The sequence below is a fragment of the Drosophila miranda genome, chromosome XR (assembly GCF_003369915.1).
Source record: "Drosophila miranda strain MSH22 chromosome XR, D.miranda_PacBio2.1, whole genome shotgun sequence".
NCBI lineage: Eukaryota > Metazoa > Arthropoda > Insecta > Diptera > Drosophilidae > Drosophila > Drosophila miranda.
In genome coordinates this window covers 22,426,995-22,450,410 of record NC_046674.1, presented here as the reverse complement: position 1 = coordinate 22,450,410, position 23,416 = coordinate 22,426,995, and the positions used below count along the sequence as shown (strand labels likewise).

Genomic DNA, 23,416 nt, shown 5'->3' with positions numbered 1-23,416 from the left:
TCTACATCATGCACGATACTTTATGGATCAATCTCCAAGCCCATAAAGTATATCACCAGAATAAAAATATATATATGAACACCTGTATATCGAAGTGTATCGGATCGGGAATATGAAAGATGGACCCCCACTGAGAGCTGCTCACCGGGTCGCGCTACAAGCCTGACAGAAATGACAGGAAGAGGGAGCCTTCTTATTGAAAATCAACTCAATAATCATCTTAAAGCCATTCAGTTTAAATGGCTGTCAGAGCGGGCTGCGCGGAGGGGCCATCAGCGATGTCTAGCTTACTAACTATCTGTCCATGGCCCTGCCACGGCATCCCGTGTGCCGCCATAAGCAGCTCCTTCGGGGGCCACCTCAAGGATCTGTTTCCGTGCGGACATTCTTGATTGACAGCAGCTTTTTCTGCTCGGAGGCCATTAATCAGCTTAAGCAGCCGGCGCGTGCGAAATTAAAATATGGCCAAAGTGAGACTCGGCTCCGGAATCGGCCCAAATGATGGCCAAATCAAGTGCCATCAGGTAGCACAATATATACATATGTACATATATATACATATATATATTAGCAAATGCCTGAGGCACAGAGGACTTTGCTTTTTATGGGGAAAATAAAGTTTGGATTCCCATTCTTTGAGTATATTTCGTAGCTTCTTTTCCGCTCTTCCGCTTTTCCGATTGTCTAATTTTTGCCACGTAATTTATCTCTCTCTGTTCTCGCACACACACACACATGTGTGTTGCTTCATTTATTCTCATCTCTCATCTCATCTACGACATTTCTCGTTTTTGCTACCTTTCTCTGCCGTTCTTTGGGATCTCTGTGTCTTTTGGCCGATTCGTATGGGCCTTGTGGCCATTCAACTGTGAGAGAGACAAAAAACCACGACGGAAACAACATAAAAAATTATCCCTGTTTCTTTTCGTTTCTTGGCTCTGCCAATGCGTTTTTTTTTTCCGCTCATATGTACACGAGATATACGACTACTGTGGGGGCTATCGCCTTTGTATGCATATAACGAAATGATGGAAGGAACAAACGGTTCCACTTCCACCTACACCTCCCCCTCAGGCACCCACAATCGTGGGAAATTAGGCAGAAACATATTTAATGCGATTTTCTTGATGAGATATCGTTTAATGGGCTTTTCTGTTTATTTTTGCCGAGTTTTTCCTTTGGCCAGAAAGTCGCATCCTCTCTACATCGATTCGAATGTTGTAAAAGATTTGGTTCGCATTTGACTAATGTACTCGTAGGTACGTTTCTCCACGGTATTCCCAGCACTTGAATGCGATTCCGGGTTATTACTTCAAAGGGAATTTCGTCGGTTCATACAGCCAATTAAAGGCAGTTAAGATATTTGTGTGGGAAGTCTTTCTCTCCGACAGCTTTCTCCCGTAAACGACTCATTAAAGTGGAATCCAATGGCTTGGGAAATCAAACGAGAAGAAAAAGGAAATCCTCTTCCCGGGCCTTCTGCAGTGTTTAGCAATTTTTGCCAGCTTTCAGCTTTTAGTTAATGAATCGCGAATACACAACTTGAACCTGCAACGATAAATATTCACCGGGTTATGCGTACGGAGGAGGCTCTCAACGACTTGTCGACACGTGAGAGGCGCATTAAATAATTTCCAGGTGGCATCATATGCGGGTCGCTTTCAGCGTTCAAGGGTCGAAAGCGGTTGGACCTTTCACAATTAAAGAGGGGGTGGAGAAACGGGAGGGGGGAGTGAGAGGCGAGTGAAAAGTATATATCATGACTGGCCACACTTTTCACTGAAGTGCGGTGGTGTGGTGGGTGGTGGTGTGGTGGGTGGTGGTGTGGTGGGTGGTGGGTGGTTAAGGCTAAGCCAAGAGTGGACGCTTCCACTTCTCTTCTCTGTGCTGCCGTGCAAAGACAAACCCATAAAAATGTCACAATTCATCAACGACGCTAAGTAGTTTCATGTTTTTCTTTTTTTTTTTTGCTCTTTTTTGTTCTAACGTCACGAGAAGAGTGGCTACAAATTTGTTGAGCTTTTAGCGTGACCTCAGTGAGCTTTTGTTTCGTTTTTGTTCAAAGACTCCTCCTGCCAAAAACTTTTCCCTGAAGCATGCAGCATACGAGTACCAGTACGGGTACGAGTACGAGTGTCTGTGCTATATGCCAACAACATATAGATATAATCGTTTGAACTTTAATGGAGCAATGTCCTGACAACATCATCAGCATCATCCTTGGAGCAGCAGGAGCCACAAGAGCCCCATCCCCATCCCCAGCCCCAGCCCCTGCCCAAACCCCAGAAACTTATTATCAAAACAGCAATCAACAACTTTTAATAATTTTCCATAGATGCCACAGCAGAATGGCGACGCGTCGTTACGCTCCACACTCGTGATGGAAAAAATAAATAATCATCTTTTTTTATCGGTGCGTGGACCCCCCACCGACTAACTGAAAAAATAAAAATAAAAATAATAGTAAAACAAAAAAATAAACCAGGAAGCAAATGGGAAATGGAATATGCGGAAAAATGTATTCGCTGAATATGTCACAGAAGCTTTTAAACAATTTTCACTCAGCTTTTTTTTTTGGTTTTTACTCGCTGTACGAGTATCTTGTCTTATTTTCTTCCATTCGGTTCGTATTTTATTTTCTCTTTTATTTAAATGCATTTATGGCTATTTTTGTTTTATTTTGCACCGAGAAGCTCATGCATTTCAGTTTTTATATTGTTTACGCTATTGGAACTTTTCAGTTCTTGTCGGTTTTTCAGGTCTTTTTCGCTCGTTTTTGGAACTGAACTGAACTGCGTATGCGAATCCCACAACAAAGTTGGGTCTGGTCGAGTGAGTGTCTAGTGGTCTCAACGAGAGACGAGAGACCAGGCCAGAGACCAGAGCCACAGAGAGAGAGAGAGAGAGACAGAGAGAGAGAGAGAGGGAGAGAGAGAGGACAGACATGGCAAAAGTGAAATGGTTATCGCGCTTGTTTGATTTAATTTATTGGCTTAGCGCCATTGTGGCCTGATGTGCAACACTTTACACAACACTTTTTTTTTACCTCCCCAACCCCCCAACCCACCGTGCTGCCGCTGCCACGGCTACTGTTGGTGCCACTGCTACTGGCTGGTGGCTGTTGGCCAAAGGGGCAAGGACGATCCCTGGAGTGGCTTTTTGGGGATTGGGGGCTGCCTGCTGCCGCTGCCCGACAGGCAAGCGCTCGCTTCCAGTCAATCTACTCGGTCTGCCGACTTTATACCCATAGTGGTTGCATGTTGTTGAGTTTTTATATGATTATTCTTTTCATTTTGCATCCCCCAACCCAACCCGCACCACCCCACCCCACCCCGCTATATTTTTTGTGTGTTTTCTTCTCTGATAAGAGCTGCTGATTGCTGGCTTGTCTTGCGGGAAGGAAGCTCTTCTGTGTCCGTGTGTGTGTGTGTGAGATGCGGGAAAATGTGTTGTGGTTGTGGTTTTGGCTGGACATTGATGACAGAACTCAATTTATTCAAATATTGTATGCTGATTGTCAGGCCCAGACCCAGGCCCAGGGCCCATTCCACAGAAAAATCTGCTAATAAGAAATTTAAAAAGTAATAAATGTACGACATTTCCCGTTTCCGCACGGCATCTGTGGTGGTCGGTGGTGGGTGGTAGCTGATGGGTGGTGGTTAATTTCCAATTTGTCCCCATAAAACAATCCACGGAAAGCGCTCTTGACAAGGGTTTTAAGCCCTGTTTCGCGACCCTTTGTAGAACATTTGAAAACGAAAACATGGCTTTGGGGTTCACTCTTTTTGGAGGAGGAACTCGCCACAGACTGGCTAACAATTGGGCTCAAAATATATATGAAATTATGACTTCTGAATACGGGATCCATGAAAAGCGTTCTGTGTGTGAATTGATTTCGCCTTAGACTTGGAGATGTTTTATGCATTACACTGCTGGACCCTCCTCCCCGCTCCTCGCAAGGGCTCGAACATGTCTGAGAAAGCTTCTCCATGTACACAAATGTCATTCATTGAAGTTTGATTCGGCAGGCCGTAAACACTAAGGAGTCATCAAGAGTCACGCACATTCCATTGGATTCCGGAGGATGGATGGGGGAGGAGGATGGATGGGCGGAAAGTGCCACACATGTCACAGTGCTGCGGGAAGGAGGCATGTTCCTGCTCCTTTTGACATTTGCTGCCAAAGTTGATATTATTAATTTACAGCTCGCGTACACAGACATGGAGACAGACGCATGCAAAGGCCTGCGTGGGCTGTGTGGGTTGCGGGGGTTGCGGGGGCAACGGGGGCAAGTGCCGCCCTAAAATATGCCGCACGCATTTTCTTGGCTTTCGAATTTTATCGACGAGTTTGCCGACGGACGGAGTCATGTCACGGGGACGGGTGCCGGGTGCCAGGAGCCGGAGTAAGTCACACACTCTGGGGCCATAATCATAAAATCATTTTATTGCGTTGGCAATTTCATTATTTAGGATTTTAATGTAATTTCCCCCCATTGGGGCACGGGAGTCGCTCCGCTTCTTTTCGGCTTCGGTGTGTGTTCGTTTGTTCGGTGGATAGGCAATTGAAGGGGCGTGCCGGAGTGGGGCGGAGTGGTGCTCGGAGGGGCGTAGGGAGTTCTTGATAATTAGCAGCGCGGTCGACAAAAGTTGCAGCGAACAAAGTTCGACGTGGCCCCAAAACAATTTCACTAATTAATTTGCAAAGTATTTTTATTGTGCCGCAATTCTCGAATGTGTGCTTAACCCAACTCTTGCGTGCGGCTAGAGGCGAAAAAAACAGCGAAAAAAAGGTAACACCAGATAAGGACACACAGGGTAACACTTACGCTTACACTAACGCCTTATGTGTGTGTGTGCTCGACCTTCTCTGGGCTCACACACACACACATAAATGTTGATTAGAAAGTAGAATAATAAATTAAACGTGTACCCGTCGTCTGACGCGAAACGGTACCCCAGCGGAATGCATGTTTTTGGCTAATTCATCACAACTTTTGAGCGGCAACACACACCAAGAGAGACGGCCAAAGGACCCTCCCATATGATATATAGAACTCAGATTTCGATCGAGTTTCGTTCAGCAAAGGGTTTTCAGAGGCAAAACATATCCTTTTCTCACAGCAGGACTGTTGCAAATGGAACCTCGGAGAATATATAGTATTTGATGCTATTGGAAAAGACACTGATACTGGCATATCGTCTGACGATGATGATGATTAAGTGTATAGGTTCGCCTGCTCATTGCAATTTCCGGGTCTAACTTGATTTACCATCTGCCATGTGGCCATAATAAACCATGTTTCGAAAACAAGGGCAACGCCACTCATTGTCCTCGGAAAAAAACCCTCGGAAAACAATGCACTTGCAAAATGATATGCAACCAGAAAAGAGACTGCAGACAATGCCAAAACGAAAATATGATGCATGGCTAGGCGGTTAGCGAGACCCAGTCCCAGTCCCAGTCCCAGTCCGTCCTCCTTGTACCCTCCCCACCGCCCCACCTCCCCACCACCCGTTCGCAATCCTCGATCTCCCGCTACTGACTGTTTAGTTGGCAAACAAGCTGCACAACGCCTAGATGCAGACTACAAATTTCCAGACCAGACATTGGGCAAATAATAAATAGCCAGAGAGTAGGATGTAGAATGTATGTGGGAAGTGGAGAAGTGGAGGAGAGGGGAAGTGGGGATGTGGGCATGTGGCCATGTGGGATGTGCAGCGGGAAAGGAAAAGAAAAGCAGCTAAAGGAAAAACTATTTCCCCCTCCGTCAACATCATCATTATGAAGTCTATGACACATGGCTCATATGGGTCCCGGAGATGGATGGAATCGGGCACGGAGACAGCGCCCCCTTATCTTGGGGAAAACCCCAAATGAAAAATATCGTTTAATGCGGTTTTCTTTGTTGCTATTGCTGTTTCTGTTGCTGTTGCGGTGGTGCTTGGTGGTGGCCTTTCGGTGGCCTTCTCCGTTGCCTTTGTTTGTGCAGCAATTTATGACATGCAAAATAGAAACCGAAACAAACATATCGAAAGGACCGTGGGGACGACGGACAACGGACAGTGGACAGGGGACAAGGGACAGGGGACAGACGACACCGGACAGCGGGTAAACATGTCCATGGCTTTAACCGTAATGCGTCCCGCAAATATTTATGTGGTCGGAAGGCCTACGAATGTGTCCACGGGTGTGCGGGTGTGTGGTTGTGTCACCCATTGGGGGCCGCGAATGGGAATGCGGATACGGATGGAGATCCCATTAATATTTTTATTCGGTTTACTCCAATGTTATTACGATTTTGTCCGCTGGGTAAATGTTTGATGTTCGCTTGATATATTATTTTGTTTTTGTTTAGCCCACTGCCGACTGCCGACTGCCGACTGCCGACTGCGGACTGTCCGCTGCCTATTGCCGGTCGCATCTATGGGCTTCATCTATGGGATTCAGATATACACTTGTGGCCGGCTACAAACGGCTACACTTTGATTGCGACAAGCGCATTAATTGCTTTTTTATTTGCTTGTTTATCGCCATCACATTCCCGTACCTACAGACATACATATGAACATGTTATGTCCTCGTTACTGGTACGGGCACATAAATACTCCAATTGGAATTACCAAAGGTTACAGCAGAATCCTCTGCGAATTGAAACGACTGAAACGATGCATTTCGGTAGTGAAAATATTTCATTTTCCATTTACACAGCTCGAAAAGAAATCAAAGGGGGAGAAACGAGAAACTCAATTACAACTTTGGGAACCAGAAGAAGATTCCCAAGAATCAAAGGGGAAACAGAGGTCAAAATCGAGTGTGGGGGAAGATCTGGGCGGAAGATCCGAAAAATTGAGTTGCGCGCTTTTAATGGTAATTCTCCCTCTCTCTCTCTCTACCTCTCCCTCTCTCTCTCTCTTGCCCAGACCTTGGGAAATTTGCGCCGAAAGGCGTAGCGTAGCACTTGCGACTCTTTCGTTTTCGTTGTGGCAATTGTATTCTGTTTTGGCTTGGTCACGACAGGTGGCGAAGCGGAGGAGGTGGGCGGGTGGGTATGGGTTCGAGGCAAAAAACCTTTGAGCTTTTGTTGTTCTTTGCTGTTGATTTGTGATTCCAGCAGAGGAGAAGAAAAAACAACTTTGGGTTGCGTAGAAAATTAGAACGAAACTATGCTGAACGCGTGGGAGCCTGAGCCCCCGCCCAAAACGAGAAAGAGAGAGATCAAATGGGAAAACATACAGATATTCTCTTTGCAGACATTTTCATTTTGACGCTGGGGGGGATGGACATGGGCGATGGGCGATGGAGCCATCCAGTCATCCTTTCACTTTAAACATCACGGCCGTAGGTGAGGAGGGAGCAGGACTTGCTCTTTGGCCTTCTCATCCGCTTGATTGATTGCACAAATGAAATAAACTAAACGACGTGGCTGGCACACCTGAAAGTATGCTACAATTTACTCAGAGTCTCTGACTGGCAGAAATTCCTTCTCCATCTTCTCCATCGAAAGTAAACTCCAGGCAGCAGGAAGCGGGAGTCGAGTTGAGTTTTCGAGTAGCTCGGAATCCCCCGAAACCCCTGTATCCCCCCCTGTAATTGTAACAAATGAAGCGTCTTTCCCATGATACTTTCTCTAGTCTGTTGATAATACAGAGGTTCGTACTTTTAAGTAGTCCTAGGCGTTATTCGGTGAATGCTAGCACTAGAGGGGGGCTTGGGGCTTCGTTTTCCAATTTAATTTACTTACACAATGAGACATGGAACAATTCTCATTTGCATAAATAAATAAAATAAAAAAAAACTGGAATCGCTGATTCTGATTGCAGTTCCAATTGCATATATTGCGTATGATTTATAATTTGGGATTTATAATATTTTATGCTGCATAAATTACATTATTTATTATTCCATTTTCTATTTATTGGGTTCTTTTTTTTCCCAGTTTTGTTTTTGCTCTTTCTGTTTGACTGCCAAAGGCTTAAAATGTCACAAAAATACAAAAATACAGATTTAACAATTCATTTTTAACGGACCTCGCCGTTAATTGAATCTACGTCGATCGGCCAGCGATTATTTGTGTTAATGTTTTCGAATGGTAATTGGCAAATTGGGTTTCGATATACGAGGAGCCTGTTGTTCTTTGTTAAATATTGCGATATTCCTAATCATGATGTGAATTGAATTTCGATATAATTAGATACAACAATTCTCGCCATAATATGCCATGAAAAGTGTTTACTTTCTGAATAACATTGCGAATAATTGGAATAAGCTCCAAACGCAGAATGCTCTGCATGAAACACCTGCAACACTGTGGTGGTGAGAGGAAGATGCAGACAGTCGGGGGGCCGACGGGGACAGTCCGCACGGACCTCCGGTTCAATTCATTTAGGCCGGTGGTGGTGCAACGCATCGGGTTACCCTCCTGCCACCAAAATCTGCACCCACGTGCAGTTGTCTCCGGCCTCCATTGGGAGCATTGGGAGCATTCGAGACCGTCATTGTCCGCGTCGTCGCATGTGGTCATTAAAGAAATTTCCGTTGTGGTCATCGAACCGTGAATTAAAATGTGCACAACCTGTTCCCGTCCCTCAAATTGTTTTTTCGTTGTCTTTCCTGGCCGAAAGAAGGGAGGAACAGCAGGCAGGCAGGCCTCCAGGGATGGCGTTTTTGGATGGAACAATAACGAAAAAGTTATTCCGTTTGATTCCGGCCTCTGTTTTTTTTTTTGTCGTTTTTCTACCGCAGCGAGGAGGTGGCTGGTGGCAGGTGGCAGGTGGCTGGTAGTGTGGCATTTCGGAACCATAATATCCATATTGACCAATGTTTTACACAATTTATTTATGTGTTTATTTTTGATTAAAGGAAATCTATCTGGAAAGCAAAAGTCGGTGCATGATATGCCTTCCCTTACGGATCTTTTCGGTTCGGGATTATCTGTATCTGCGGCCATACACACATGTAACCCCGATTTGCGTTTGAATATACAAATATATATATATAGTGCATATGTTTGTATGTTTTTTTTTACCAGGCATGACACATATTTTTTCTTGAATTATACGAAAAAATTAGAAAAAATCATTGCGCGCTATTTTTAAAAGTGGATTCGGCTATGATATAATTTCTGAGCAGACCCGCGACTTCTGTTTAGCCGGCACATCGCACAGATCGTCGCATACGCCACGAATCCGTATCCATATATACATCGTATACTCGTAGAGGATGTATAGAGAGATTTTCGGTTTCGCTTTTAGCACACATATTTCAAACATTCGCTCATTTTCGAACAACAAAAAAAGAAAAGAATATTCATATACGAGTATTTCTCAATGTTATTCCTATGACAACATTTTCAGATTTAAATATAGGTGTATTTTCATCGATGATTTACTTGTTGCTGCCGCATGCCACCACATACAAGAAATTATGATTATAAATCAAAAGAGAACAAAATTATTTTCTTGTAAAAGTTACGAGCTTATTCGAGGGATCGCCGTTTTTTATTCTTGACCGGAAGCCAAAACAGTTTTCAAGGCCAAATTCTGGTGCTAATTTCGTGCACATCTGTCGTCAGAGAAAGTCTTTGGTGGAGAACTATAGTTTCTTCCCTTGGAAATTATATTTTTAATCAGAAATACATATATCTAAATATATAATCTGAACCTTTTGTTTTCTATATATTTTTTATAATTTATTTTGTCACTCTCTATTTTGTATTTTTTTGTTCCTAATTTAAATTATATTTTTTAATCGCCTTTTGTTTCGTATTCCTTACTTTCACGTTGCTCTTTGGTTGGGTTCCGTTTAATGCCACCATTCAACAAACAAAAAAAAGTATTATTATTTCTTTTGGTTCACACGCGTTTGGCTACGACTCGAGGCGAGCCGAGGGGCAAGAGACCGAGAGACACAGAGCGAGACCGGCAGTACGTCCACGTTCTCAGCGCACGGCGTTCAAAATGAAACTGAAATACACTCGAAGGTGGCCAGAAGCCAAAGAGCCAAAACGGTAGCAGCAGCAACGCCAACGCCAACGTCAACGGCGGCGTCAGCTGCTGCGCCAGCAGAGCTGCCACTGCCTGTGCCACTGCCTCTGCCTTGGCGGCAGTGGCAGTGGCATGTGGCAAGTGGCAGAGACAACACTGCTACGCGAAGCGGAGAGAACAACCCCTAAAGTGGCTCCCGCGCGAAACGTTGACGTTGTCGTAGTCGTCGGCGCTGAAGCTGAAGCTGGCGTCGTCGTCGTCGACGTCGTTTCCTTTCCACAGCTGGTGGCGGGTCGGTCAAGTGTTTTGGGCCAGGCCAACAGCGATACCGTCGGCCACATGTTAGCCATCTCTTGGAGACTTTTCAGCGGCTTTCAGCTGCTTCAACAAATTTGACTTTGGCATCTGCGGCTGCCGCATCTCGGGACTCTGTTGCTTTGCTCTAAATGCCAGAGGTGCTCGCAATTTAATTAGTAGACATTACGGATCGAATGGTTCTTTTGGTGGAATGCAAAGATACAAAGATCCATTAATGATTATTATCAAACAGAGTTTTGGCTAATAGATTGTTGACTCATTTGGGTATAAAAACAACCACCACACAGGGGGGGGGATATAAACATGCACAATCTTGACCTTGGAAGTTTACATGAAATGAGGCGAAATCTTCTGGGTCACACAAACAGAATGAGCCACCGCAGAAGACGGCTGCTGGAGATGGATGCATATATATATCGGGCTGATTTTCTGATTTCTCACCATATGCCAAACGATTTGGAAACGTCCGAGCTGTAGCCCAAGCAATTTCGGACGATTTACGTTGTGTTTATTTTTGGCGCTCAACAAAAAGACGACAAGACACAAATCGAGAAATTCGCTCGGGATGGGCAGGAGCGGGGAGGGGATGTGCACACGCAAGAGAATCTGCTAAAACCAAAACTGGCGAGTGGCCAAAGCAAACGAGGCACAAACCAAGGCACTGCCTCAAAGGCTGCCCCATACTCTACAGCCAGCCCGAGAAGTCTCCAAAAAGAGCCAAGACAGCGGCACTGACAGGCCAGAGACAGAGAGACAGAGAGAGAGAGCGAACCAAATGGTGGGGAGAGAATCGAAGAATGAGCAGAGCAAAACAAAGGACCGATAGCGTCTTGTGTTACAGGGTGGCGGGAACGTCTGACACCTGTGCGTCCTTCCTGAGGTGCGTCCCACCCCTTCCCCTACGCACGTTCTGCCGCCCCGCCGCCACACACACAACATATCGACGGTGTATTAATGAGGCACGGGGTTGCTGCCACCGCTGACGCAGCACACGCCTCCGCTCCACGGTGGACAGGAGTGGAGTGGCAGGTGGGCAGGTGGAATTGACTTTCTACCTGTGGACCATATCCGATGCCGATGCCATCCCCCATCCACACGGACGGACGGACGGACGGACGGACCCTCACTGGTAATTGAGTGCGCGACTGCTTGTTGTATTATTTATGTTTTACTTGGTTTGCATTTATTTTAGTTTATCCCCCGGGAATGGTATTGGATGTCGTGGCTCGTGCGAGTAATACCTGCCTGTAATACTCGTACTGGTGGAAATCAGGGCATCCAAGCATTTCCCTCCGATTTCCATGCTCACCCCGAATCACAGGTCCTTTAGCACTAATTCAATTGCCGCAAAATGGGAATTTTACTTTTAATCCTTTCGGCACGCGACAAGAAATTGCAAGGAGCGAAACGGAACGGAAAACGGCGTGAAAAGCAATGGGAAAATCAAGGAAAAGGCAAGGGAAAAAAGGAGCGAGAACGCTTTACCCACGCATCACACAGTGGGCCCAACACCTTGTCCCCGATTTGCTCCGGCTCTGGTCTCTATATAGCTCTATATATAGTACGAGTAGTAGGAGTACATCTTGTCGGGTTGTTGGCAATGTTCGCGCTTCGTTAGCTTTAATTTCTGTAATTTGCTGCAACGATGTGCCAAAGGGCGGCCGGCCGCCAGACACGGATGGAAGCGAAGGAAAAGCGGAAGGAAACGAAAGCGAAGAGTGAAGCACAAATGTCGCGACATTTTCACAAATCGAGAGACGCAGAATGGGAATGGGAACGGGAATCGGAATGGGAATTACGGCAGTTCCCGACCGTCTGGCCCTGAGACGGAGACCAGCCATTCTTCGCCGAAGAACTTTCGCTCTCGCCTGAGCAAACAAACCCCCAGGCCGCTCCCCAGGCCCCTCCCCTGGCTCTGGGGCCCAACAGGAGCAACGGGAGCAACCTCTTCCTTTACCGCTCGCTTAATATTTAATGACCAGCACTCGCCGTGGACTGGAGTCGAGGTCGAGGAGAAAGGGATTGGTAGAGAGTGGATTCAGGGCCGAGACGAGACGAGACGAGACGAGAGTTGTGCCCTGTAATTGCAAAATGTTTCGCCATGGAATTTTATTTACATTTTCCATGAGCTCTTCATAGAGTTTTCCACCCGCTGCTGCTCCATTTTCCCTTGGAGCGTTCGTCTTCATCTGCGTTTATACTCCGGTATACTACGGCCTGCGTTTCTAATATGATTTTCGTTTCATTTGAAAGCATTTCATTTTCAAGCTGCCAGATGCGTTTTGTTTCCACAGAACCGGATAATGAAGTGTACGGAGAAAATTCTCCAAAAAGCTCTATTTCCCTCTACAACCCATTTCCCTCTTTCCACTCTTAAGCCCTCTTTCGTTCTCCTCTATTTGCACTTGTATATGTACATATGTACATGTGTACGGGTAAGTCTTAACAAGTTTAGAGCCAAAGGCTTGGTCATATTTGATTTCAGTTTGTTGAGTGCTGCAACACACAAGGACGTTGTAGAGCAATGGTAGAAATGGTAAAAATGGTAAAAATGGTAAAAATGGGAAAAATCATAGTTCATACAGAGACCGACCAAAAAATTTGGTACCTGCTTGAACTGAGGCTAATCAAAAAGAGTTGGGAGATAAGTGAAGGAGAAATAGGGTTAATCCTCTTATCAAAAGGCGGCTTTTATAAAGTAGAATCATAGGAACAGCATTCTTCCGATTTGGCCAGGCTATGACCGTACAGACAGATTATTGTTAAGCCCTATCGAAATCCATCAAAGGGTTAAGGTACAGCTAATCCAATGGGTTGTTTCTTTGACCGGGGCATGCATCCTCCCATCGTTGGCTCGCAATTAGTCGGGACTCCCAAGTGCGGCATTATTCATTCAAAAATTAAGTCACAAAGGGGCGAATGACAACTTCCGAATGCCATGAGGAAGTGCCCGCTTCCGAGCCCCTTTCACTCCGGGTAAACTTGAATCCTTTTAACATTTAAATGAGGCAACCCCCAGGCCCAAATCAGAGGCCCAGCAAGCACTAGTTTGAACGCGTGGCGGGGCACACTCTTAGCCAAGCGGCATCATAAAATTATTTACCAACCGCACAAAATGCGCAAAAATTTGCATAATGTTGGGGGGATGGGAGGGGGAGTAGAAACTAATTTTGAAAAAATTTAAGCAGCGACAGAAGGAGTGGGAGAAATATTTAAATATTAAACGAATATGATAGAAATATTATTAAAAACAATAAGAGCAACAACAATAAATGTTCTTGTTCGGCAACGGAAGGGGCGACCAGAACGGGAGGGAGGTAGGGGCTAGAGATGGGCGAATGGGCGAATGGGAAATGGGGTGAGAGGAATACATTGTTTTCATTTTTAATTAAATAAACAACTCCCGACAACGCCGACAGGGAAATTTCTGCTGCTGCGAAGTTATTTTTCCGGCTGCAGAACGAAACAGGACGAAGTGCATCCGCAGAGCTGGGAAACAACGGAACGGAACGGAACCCCCGGTACCAGAACCCGAACAGAACAGAACAGAACTGGGAATGGGAATGGAAAAAATAGAAATAATATGAACAGAGCCGGGGCGAAAGAGTTGTAAAGAAATGGACCACAATGCCAGAGCGGCACTGGGGTGGAGCAGCGTAGAGGACAGGGCAGGACACGGCAGGACAGTACAGGAAGAGCTCCAGCTCTGGCTGTGACTCTGACTCTGACTCCGACTCCATTGAACGTGAACTGACATTAGGGATTAAAAGCGTAGTATTTTTTCCGGCTATCCTTGCTGCCGGAGGAGCCACATACTCGTGCAACAGCAACAACAGCAGCAACAACAAAAACAACTGGGGGAAACTGGAAACAATTCGCCATTCATTCATTCATTCATTTGAACTGCGCGTGCAACTGCAACGTGCATTGGGAATCCTTAGCCGGATTCATTAGTGATTTTTTTGATGTTCTTTATTGTACATTCCCCCCCGTTCTCTCTTCTCTCTCCTGTGTCTCTCTCGCCTCCCTGCGCTGCAGGATATGCTGGGCCAGGAATTGTCAGCGTTGTTTTCGTCTTGTTGCCATTTGTTCTATTATTTATTTGTGCACTTTTTCCCAGTGCTTGTTTGCTCATTACACACGTCATCATGTCAACCGCCAGTAGCCACGCTGGAGTCCCCATTCAGACCGGACCACCTCTTTACGGGGGCTTAGAGTGGGGTTGATTGACCAGGAGGAAAGAGAGAAACACGAGCGCGTACAATACAGAATGCACGGTTGGCCATGCCCCGGAGCCATCGAATTTAAATTGAAGAAAATCCGAGCGAGGGATGCCACATGTGTAACTATTTCCAGGACTAATACTTTATTGGAATCATATCAGGAGTGGAGTTTTTTCCGCATTTCCGATCACTTTGCCACACGTTGCTTTGGCAACAAGACGAGCTTTGAAGTTCCCTCGCCCACCGTGGGTATTCAATCCTGTGCCGTGTTTAGCCCACGGCCATCAAAGGCAATATCCCTGCAATAGAGAACCCAAGCATCCTGCCCTATAAAAACATGTTCTAAGTCAGTCCGCGGGCTAGTTTTGTGTTTGGGAAAGCATAAAAAAAAACCCAGGCAGGAGAGGCTAATCCTAGAAGCAGGACTAGAAGCTCATTATACGAGCATGCCGATCCCACGGTACAGAGATCCGGCAGATTCGGGCAGGGCTGGGCAGGGCGGGGCGGGGAGGAGAAATGTATGGGCGTGCCTGTTGGGGGTTTTCTCCAAACATAAATCAGAGCGCCGCCTGGCAACTTAAAACGCACGTGCGCCCCGAGAGCAGCAGCAAAAGGAGCAGCAAGGGGCAGGAGGGGCAGGAACAACAACGAGTCCTGATATAATTAAGCATCATAACTCGAGGGATATTTGCTGGGAGTTGGGGGCTGGGGGATGGGGGATGGGTATGGCGGATGGAGGAACCGGAAATGAGCGAAAGCTTCCGCGGCAAGCACGAAAGTTAATCAAAAGCTGTTGCCTGTTATTGCTTTGTTATTGTTGCTGCTGCTGCTTGATCGCTGGAACAAAGTTTAATGTAGTGAAAGATTTTTTTATAAACTTTAGGCAAACAAAAAGGTAACCGAGAGAACGAGATAGACAATGAGAATTATGGGCAACAGCCATCAGCCAGCAGCCAGCAGCCAACAACCGAAGCAAATGTTGTAAACTTTGATTTGTGGCATACGAAAGAAATCAGAGCCACAAAAAGCAGCACCGTCGCATTAAGTTGCCATTCTGTGCGCAATGGTGCACCACCCGCCATCATGCCACATCCTACAAGTATCCGTCCCGCCTGCTTGCTGGGCACTGGCCGGCCCCGAGTGACGGTGCGGCAGCGGGGAGCGGGGAGCGGGGACTGGAGTCTCGGCCTCGTGGCCTCGGGCCACTCGCAAATTGGTACCCCAAATGGCTGACAACATGTCATCCAAGTCCCTGTCGCTGTTTGATGTGCAAAACGTACCGTACCGCCAGGCTTCAGAAGTTTCATTTTCCCTTCCTTTTTCTTTCCGTTCCGTTCAGTTCCTTTCTTTTTTCCTTCCTTTCTTTGCCTTTCCTTGCCTTGCCTTGCGTTTCCCGTTTTTGTTCAACCTCTTCCGTTGACAAGCAGAAAGGAAAGTTTCGACCAAAGAGGATTCCAAATTGCCTCGCGGCTCTGGAAAATGCAAGACAATGACAAGGCAAAAGGCAGAAGGCAGAAGGTGGTGTTCAGGTGAAGTACGTCCCAAAATGTTGTTCTAATGTTTCCGAAGTTCTTTGAGAGCGATTCCTGTCGCCATTAAAGGATCGAATTTAAGCAAAATACTTGTAACATTAACCCCCATTCAATCTGTTTATTTATACACAAATTTCATCTAATTAAAGTTGTTTTTTTTTTGTATACGTTTGAAACCCATTAAAATTTAACTTTTATTGGTGACATTTTCCCGTATAAAGCAGGGCCATTTCGGATTGTCATTTCCTAGGAAAAACTGGCATATTTGACAGTGGTCTGGACACGAACATCTGGGGGGCTGGACAGCCAGCCAGCCAGCCAGCCAGCCAGCCAGCCAGCCAGCCAGCCGACCGTCCTACAATCCGACCAAACGACCGTCCGACAGTCCGTCCTACCGTCCGAACATCCGGGCAAACCGTATCATTTGAGTCCTTTTCAATTATATGTCGCACTAATTACACGCTTTAAGCCGCCGACGGATCAGAGGCCGTAATTAAATTCAGACCAACAAAAGCGTCAGCAGATACGTTGGCCAAGGGGAGACAGCAGGAGCGGGGGGAGCGTGGGGAGACCGGAGAAGTGGTGGGAGAGCAGAACAATATTGTAAATTTCTATTAAGCGAAATTCCCTAAGCTGATTTTGATGTCTGACTGTCAAGCGGCGCTTCGGTCTGACGAAGAGAGCAACCGCAGGGAAGCCGGCCGGGGACCACGCCTCCAAAATAAAATAAAACAAGAAAGAAAACAATAAATCAAGGATAGAGAAGACCGAAGCCTCAGATACCCTAGCTGATCCGTAAGACATAGCCACAAACGATCCAAAAGGATTCTTTGCACAGATACTGAAGGCTGGAGATGAGGGATATTGTGGAGATCCCTGCATCGAAACGACTGTTAATGAAAACCAGGAAAAGCTTTACGCGGAAGTGCTTCCATCTTTTGGCTCTCCAAACATCTCCACAAATGTATAATACACATTTTAGGGACCCAAAAGGAAGCTAGCGAACCGCATAAAATTTGTATAATGCAAACGGAAAAATGGAGAGAAACGGGGGATTTTACTGTTTGAAACAAGAACAAATTTTTGGCAAGCCCTTAATGCGTGCAAAAAGGATTAAGTCTTACATACCAAATGACATACAAACATACATACATACATCAATGTACGAGTCCTCTTGCATCCATGTCTAGAGAAAGGGAAAGGCTGGGCCGGGCTGGGCTGGGCTGGGCTGGGCTGGGCTGGGCTGGGCTGGGCTGGGGTGGAGTGACATATGTAGGGTTCTTGTATGCAAATGTCATTCGGCGGGATGTAAAGCCTTTCGTCTGTGGGGCGCGAGGAGAATGCGATTTACATACATTTAAATTTACATGCCGGCATCACGGCCTCATCGACGGGGAGCCAGCCACCAAACGGGCGGGGGCGGGGGCGGGCGGCACGGCACGGCAAACACACGTATTCCAATTTACACGCGTTCGGGGGCTCCGCGGGACTTTGGCGACAGGCAACAAACATCATTAAGCGGCAAACATTTGCCTCTTTAAAAATCAACCGTAGCAGCATCTCTGCCCAGGCCCTTTACTGATTTGTTGGCCCACAGATTGATTTGCGCGAAGGAGTAGGGCAGAAGGGGGCGTGGTGGCAGGCACACACAGTCGTGCAAGTGACAGCCCGAAAACAAAAACGCATCCAACGCGCACGTAGCACTCCCTCTCCGGCAGGAGTTCTGCTTAAACCAGCAAACACACTCCACTCGCCCCACACTCTGGCACACTGCCACTCCGGTTCCCCCCCTTCCAGTCGCCGTCGCCATCTCCGGGGCCCATTTAGAACCGTGGACGTGGCAGAGTCCTTGCTTAAGTGGCTTCTGTTCCTCCTCACTGCTGCCATTTCATTTATTTTTGCAAATTGATGTGATGTGTACATGATATGACAGAGGTAAGGATCCACACACACACGTGGAGACGGACACCGACACGAACACGAGAGCGGAAAGTGAGAGTGGTGGGAGGCAGGACCGGAACAGGAAATGTGAGTGCGCGAATCGCAAAGATTCTATGGATGTTCTTCCTGTGGTTAGCACTAATTAGATTTCACGTATATGCGAGTATTCGATAATAGGAAAAGTTAATCAATGAATCCTGATTATATTACCACACAGATTTACACATTTTAAAGCATACTTTATCCAGGGAGCGGCATGCTGCAGCTTCAGCTTCAGCTGCTGGCAGTGCAAGAAGTCGTTAGCTTTTCGGCGAAGAAGCTCCAATAAATCCCTGCCACGCCCTCAACAAATGACACTACCCTTAGGGTAATTTCTTATAGGCAGCCAGCCTGCCGCCGCTCTATAATTTGTTCGAAATGCAGCAAGTCGCCTGGCATTAATATCTATATACATTTTTCATCTCTGCAGGCAAGGAGACAATGCAAAGAGCGTCATCTGGCCGAGAGCCGTAGCAGTAGCCGTAGCCGTAGCCGGAGCCGTAGCCGGAGCCGTAGCCGGAGCCGTAGCCGGAGCCGTAGCCGGAGCCGGAGCCGAAGCTAAGGACCTGGGGTGTAGACGCACTGGAGCACTGGAGCACTAGAGAGAGCTTTTACATGGCTGGGTGCCCTTTCTCCTTTGGCATTTTTGAGATATTTCATTGCCAGCATGATGGCATTTTCAGAGTCGAGTCTGTGTGCCCCACTCGGTTCCGGGGTCTGCACTGCTTTTATTGTTCCTTTTCTCCTTATACGGACCCGAGTACACTTTCACTTTGTCATCTTCCGGAATATTTCGTGCAACTGGCAATTTCGATGATGAAATTTCTTAAGTTCTCCGAAATGAGTAAAGCGCTTGGGTCCTTGGGTGGATGGATATGGACAAGAACCTGCTGAATATCTGAATATATAGTACATATGTATGTACGGTTTGAACCGATTTAAAAAGGCCACTGGCAGCGGCCCTGGCACTGGCCCTGGCCCTGGCACTGCTACGCTTCCCCCCATCATTTAATTAGCCCAATTAGCGCCCACACACGACGCAGCATCGTCAGCTGGTTCCCAAATTGGACAGAGAGGAGAATTTGCTTTTCGGCTCATTTGTTTCGGCGATGCCTGAAAGGTTTATTTGCATTAATCTGTCAAACTAATTGACTTGCCGAGTGGATCTCTCGAGACACTCTCTACCCCCCACCCCCTCCCCCACCACTCTCTCAGCTACTTTTGGGCAGGAATTCTCCATCTCAGTGGCCTTTTAAAGGTGCGAAAATGTAATCTGCGGAATTCGAAATGGCAATGGCAACGGATAATGATAGGGGGATTGTCTGGAAGTTTGATTGAATTTCCTTCAGGTGTCACATGTGTAATCAGAATGTATTATTCAGGGCCAACTGATGAGAGCTATGGAATTTATCCGAAATGAGTTCTCATCATATTCCCATCATCTTCCATGCCTTTCAAGTTGCAGATTACTGAAATTCAATTTTTTCAATCATTTTCATCAGCACGAAGAGTGCTTCAAAGTTTGGCCTTCGCCTACTCGATTTCGCACTACGTTTCCGGATCGCTCATTTGCATCTGATTAAGAGTAACGGGGGCAAAAAAGCAAACCCGAAACAAAGAAAAATATGTACGAAAAAGTTTTGAACTTGTAAGAAGGAAAGGTGCCACGCAGGATGGGATATGGGATGAGGAGTGCAGATAATTTTAAAATTCAATTTCGGAGTCGGGGCTCATATTTCACATGAAGGAATCAGCAGGAGGATGGGGTGGTGGTGCGGTGTGGGAACGGATCCCACACCTCAGGAATTCTGTGCGCTCTGATAAATCAGCCGCACATATCTCTTACATAACAGACATTTGTCAGTGACATGTGAAGGCACCCACTCCCACGCCCACACCCGCTCCCTTGCCCGCTTCGCCGACTGTCAGTGAGCCAGGCTGACATGTAAAACTCTCGAAAGGTCGAGAATCGGCCGAGGTCGGGGTTTGGTTGGGGGAAAGGGGAATGGGAAGGGGAAGCTCCCCATCCTTCCGACTTATGACTTATTTGCCAATCAGGATTTTAATGATTTCCTCTCTCTCTCCCTCCCACTCTTTGAGCATCACTCAAATTATAATTACAGCCATTCGCAGGGAGGCAGGCAGGCAGGCAGGCAGCAGTACTGGTACTCGAACTCTTACAATACCTCCTTGGACGCTGTCTTTATTCTCTTTTCCTTTTCCTTTTCGTTTGATTGCTGCACTTGACATTTGATGCATTTCCAATGGGGGCCCAGCACTGCCGCCGCATGGAGGCGAACGGGATTTCGATGCACGGACAGTGGAATGTTCCCATTTGCCGGTCGACTGAAGTTCATTTATCTAAGAAAAAGTGCCCGGCAGTCCAGGAAAAGCGCCCCGAAAGAAAGCTCGGAGAATGTATGACTTGTATTTTTTAGCGGCAGACGTAAACAATGCAAAGTCGACACAAAAATGCCAGATGGAAAGCAGCTCGGAAGGATAAGCGTCTACTTCAAAGGACCCTTCGATCCTCCAGCCTCCATCCTCCATCCTCCTCCTTCTTCTTGTGTCTGCCACTGTACGGGTGCATGTTCAATGCCAATTACAATGCAACATTCATGGCCGATGTATCGCTTCAACTGCAGGTCCCCAATGCCCCCTCGCATTTCATATTGCTCAATCAGAGCTGTAGTTCTATCTCTTCTCCTTCGGAGACGGGTTCGTTCGTTCAGCCAAAATTTCGACAGCAGCAGTTGCAGCAGTTGCAGCTACGCAAAAACAAATGGCATCCATCGCCCCCGAAAGACAGGCGAATATATAAAAATCTGTCAGTTTGGAAAACCGCACGAATGTATTGCATTCTCAGGGCCCCCGATGTTGTTCCGCCTTTTGTTGCCTTCCACGTAACTCCATGACTCCATGACTCCACGCCATGCCCCACGATGCTTGCTGGTGGCACGTCAGATTTGTTTGCGCATCCGCTCAAAGGCTAAGGAGTACGTACGGAACGGCGGGCTAAAGGATTCGTTCGCCGCTCAGGTGCACGGATAGCCGCTGACTTGGCAGTCGATGGATGGATGGATAAATGGATGGATGCGGCGGCAGGCAGCCATCACGATACTCGAGCACTCCCTTCCATACACATGCGAACGGATACAAACAGTGGCAGGACTGTGGACTGCGGACTGTGGACTGCGGACTGTGGACTGCCCGATCCACTCAATGACTGTCTCTGCCTCTCGGACTGTTAGACAGTTTGTTTAGCCATTCAAGGGAGGAGGCCCGAGCCCAGGCCCAACCCCAACACTGACCCCAACACCGACCCCGAACCCAACACGACCCGACCTTTATGCTTCTGAAACTGATAAAATGTCCACACACAAGAGTGCAGTAGGGATGATGGAATCGAATAGGTAATCGCATAGCAGGTGAATTGATTTGATATTGATACGTTGGAAAAAGTTCAGGCATACTCAGATGTGGATGCGGATGTGGAACAACTTCAATCAATTTTTGAACAATGAACAATGAAATAAAACAATAAAATGCACAATTTTAAACTACGCTTTTGGCATATATTTGATGCTCATTGTGAGGCCCTTAAATCCCTAAGTGATCCCAATTAGTTAGTAAACACAAATCTGATCACAAATTAAACTCGAAATCTGTTCACGACAGTGGACGCTGGGGGGGGGCGGAGGGACAAGTTTTTCCAGAACTGTGCATTCAGTGTGGAGCAAGTGACATCTTGTCGAACTGCTAAAAGAAATCAGTGTTCAATTAATGCTAATCATGTCAACGGAGCCAACGAGGGGGCCAGGAGCCGAACCATCTGGGCGTTAAACGAAGCAAATAACAATCCAGAGGCGGCCAAACAATTAACAGAACAAAGCGATTCGAAGAAAAACTAGGAAGGAAAAGAGAAGAAGAAGGGGAAAGGGAAAACACAACATTGACAATTGCAAAATCCATTTACGAGCAGTGCAAAAAAAGGATAAATGGCGATAAACTACCGCACCTGAAAGATATAGAAATACGAGTGTGGGGCGCGGTGCAGTGCGGTGGGGACTTGGCTGATTGTGACAAATACAACAAGCAAAAAAACAGCGCCAATGCAATGTAGCACAGTGTACACTGGACAGCTGCAGCGCTAATTCAATTATCGCTTATTGACATCAATTTGCTGCAAATGAGAAACAGCCCAGAGAGAGGGGAAGCCGCGGGACAGGGATACCCCGGAGTCCCGCCCTGGAATATGGGCTACAAGAAAGGGGAATCAGTGCTGGCTGTCGATTGGCCCCACCTCCAGGCAAAGCCCCAGCCCCAGCCGCAGTCTGTGAGTCTTTGAATCGCTGTGCATGGTAGCTGAAGTGCAATTGACACTTTTTGTGATTTAGTAGCCAACGTTTTAGATTACCAAATGCGCAGCAACTAGAACAACTAGTCGTAGAGCATCATCCAAAGCTGAGAGAGGGGACAGGGCACAGGGCACAGGGCGACTGCGACTGGGCCAGGGCGTGGGTCTGGCACTGGCACTGGCTCTGGGACACCCGATGGAACAACAATTGCTAATGCGACAACGACTGGAAATGGAAATGCAAAACAGTCGACAGCAGGTGCAGCCATTCGACGTGGTCCTATCCCCAGAACGAACCATGGCCTGGCACTCTCTCTCTCTCTCTCTCTCTCTGAAGTTGCCGTAAATAATTCAAGTGCTCTTCAGTCCGTAAAGTGGTTTATAGAGTGGGGTTATGGGATTGGGCCGGGGTGGGGCATGGGGCTGGGATGAGATGCTTTTCCATTGACAAACGCTTAGTTTTAATTGCATTAACTGTGATTTATTTGCTTTCGCACGCAGTGCGCACGGCATCGGCATTACCGAATGAATCCCACATAGAATATTGTCATACATCATGTATGTGTGTGTGTGGTGAGTGGTGGTGTGTGTGTGTGAGACGGCGGGAAGTTGTGAGGTCGTAGTGTAGATTGGATGTGGATGATGGGTAACTAACAACTAAATTGAAAAGCCATATCTAGCAGCCATATTTCATTTGATGCCAGCCAACATCTTTATTGTGATTGCATGTTGCAGAGGCCACACTGCCACTGCCACTGCCACTGGGTACTAGTTAAACATCATTCAATTTGCGCTTTAACACCTTTCTGCCATCCAATTAGACGGTTTTACGGGCCCACATGCCTCTACGATATTCCACGCACAACAAGTTCCTTCTAGTACTATTCCTCGAGCTGTGTACTCCTTACCATTTTTTATATGCAATTTGCTCAGTTGTAATTGCTGGCAGTTTGATTGCAAACAAGCCCGTTTATGGGTCCTGCGGCTGCTCCTGCTCCTGCTTCTGCTCCTGCTCGTGCT

The 23,416-nt window shown here is 46.8% G+C and overlaps 1 protein-coding gene across 9 annotated transcripts in view; it reads right to left on the bottom strand.

Annotated features, from left to right (window-relative positions):
- Positions 1 to 9,972, bottom strand: part of LOC108152559 (hemicentin-1) — a 49,197-nt gene extending 39,225 nt beyond the window's left edge. For 4 of the 9 annotated variants that reach the window (XM_017281991.2, XM_017281983.2, XM_017281984.2 and 1 more), the window contains exon 1: positions 9,776 to 9,972. The gene's annotated coding sequence lies outside the window, so the exon portion shown is untranslated. The remainder of the gene's footprint in view (positions 1 to 9,775) is intronic. The other 5 variants (XR_004471369.1, XM_017281989.2, XM_017281987.2 and 2 more) reach the window with 4 other exon arrangements.
- Positions 9,973 to 23,416: the final 13,444 nt, after the last annotated feature.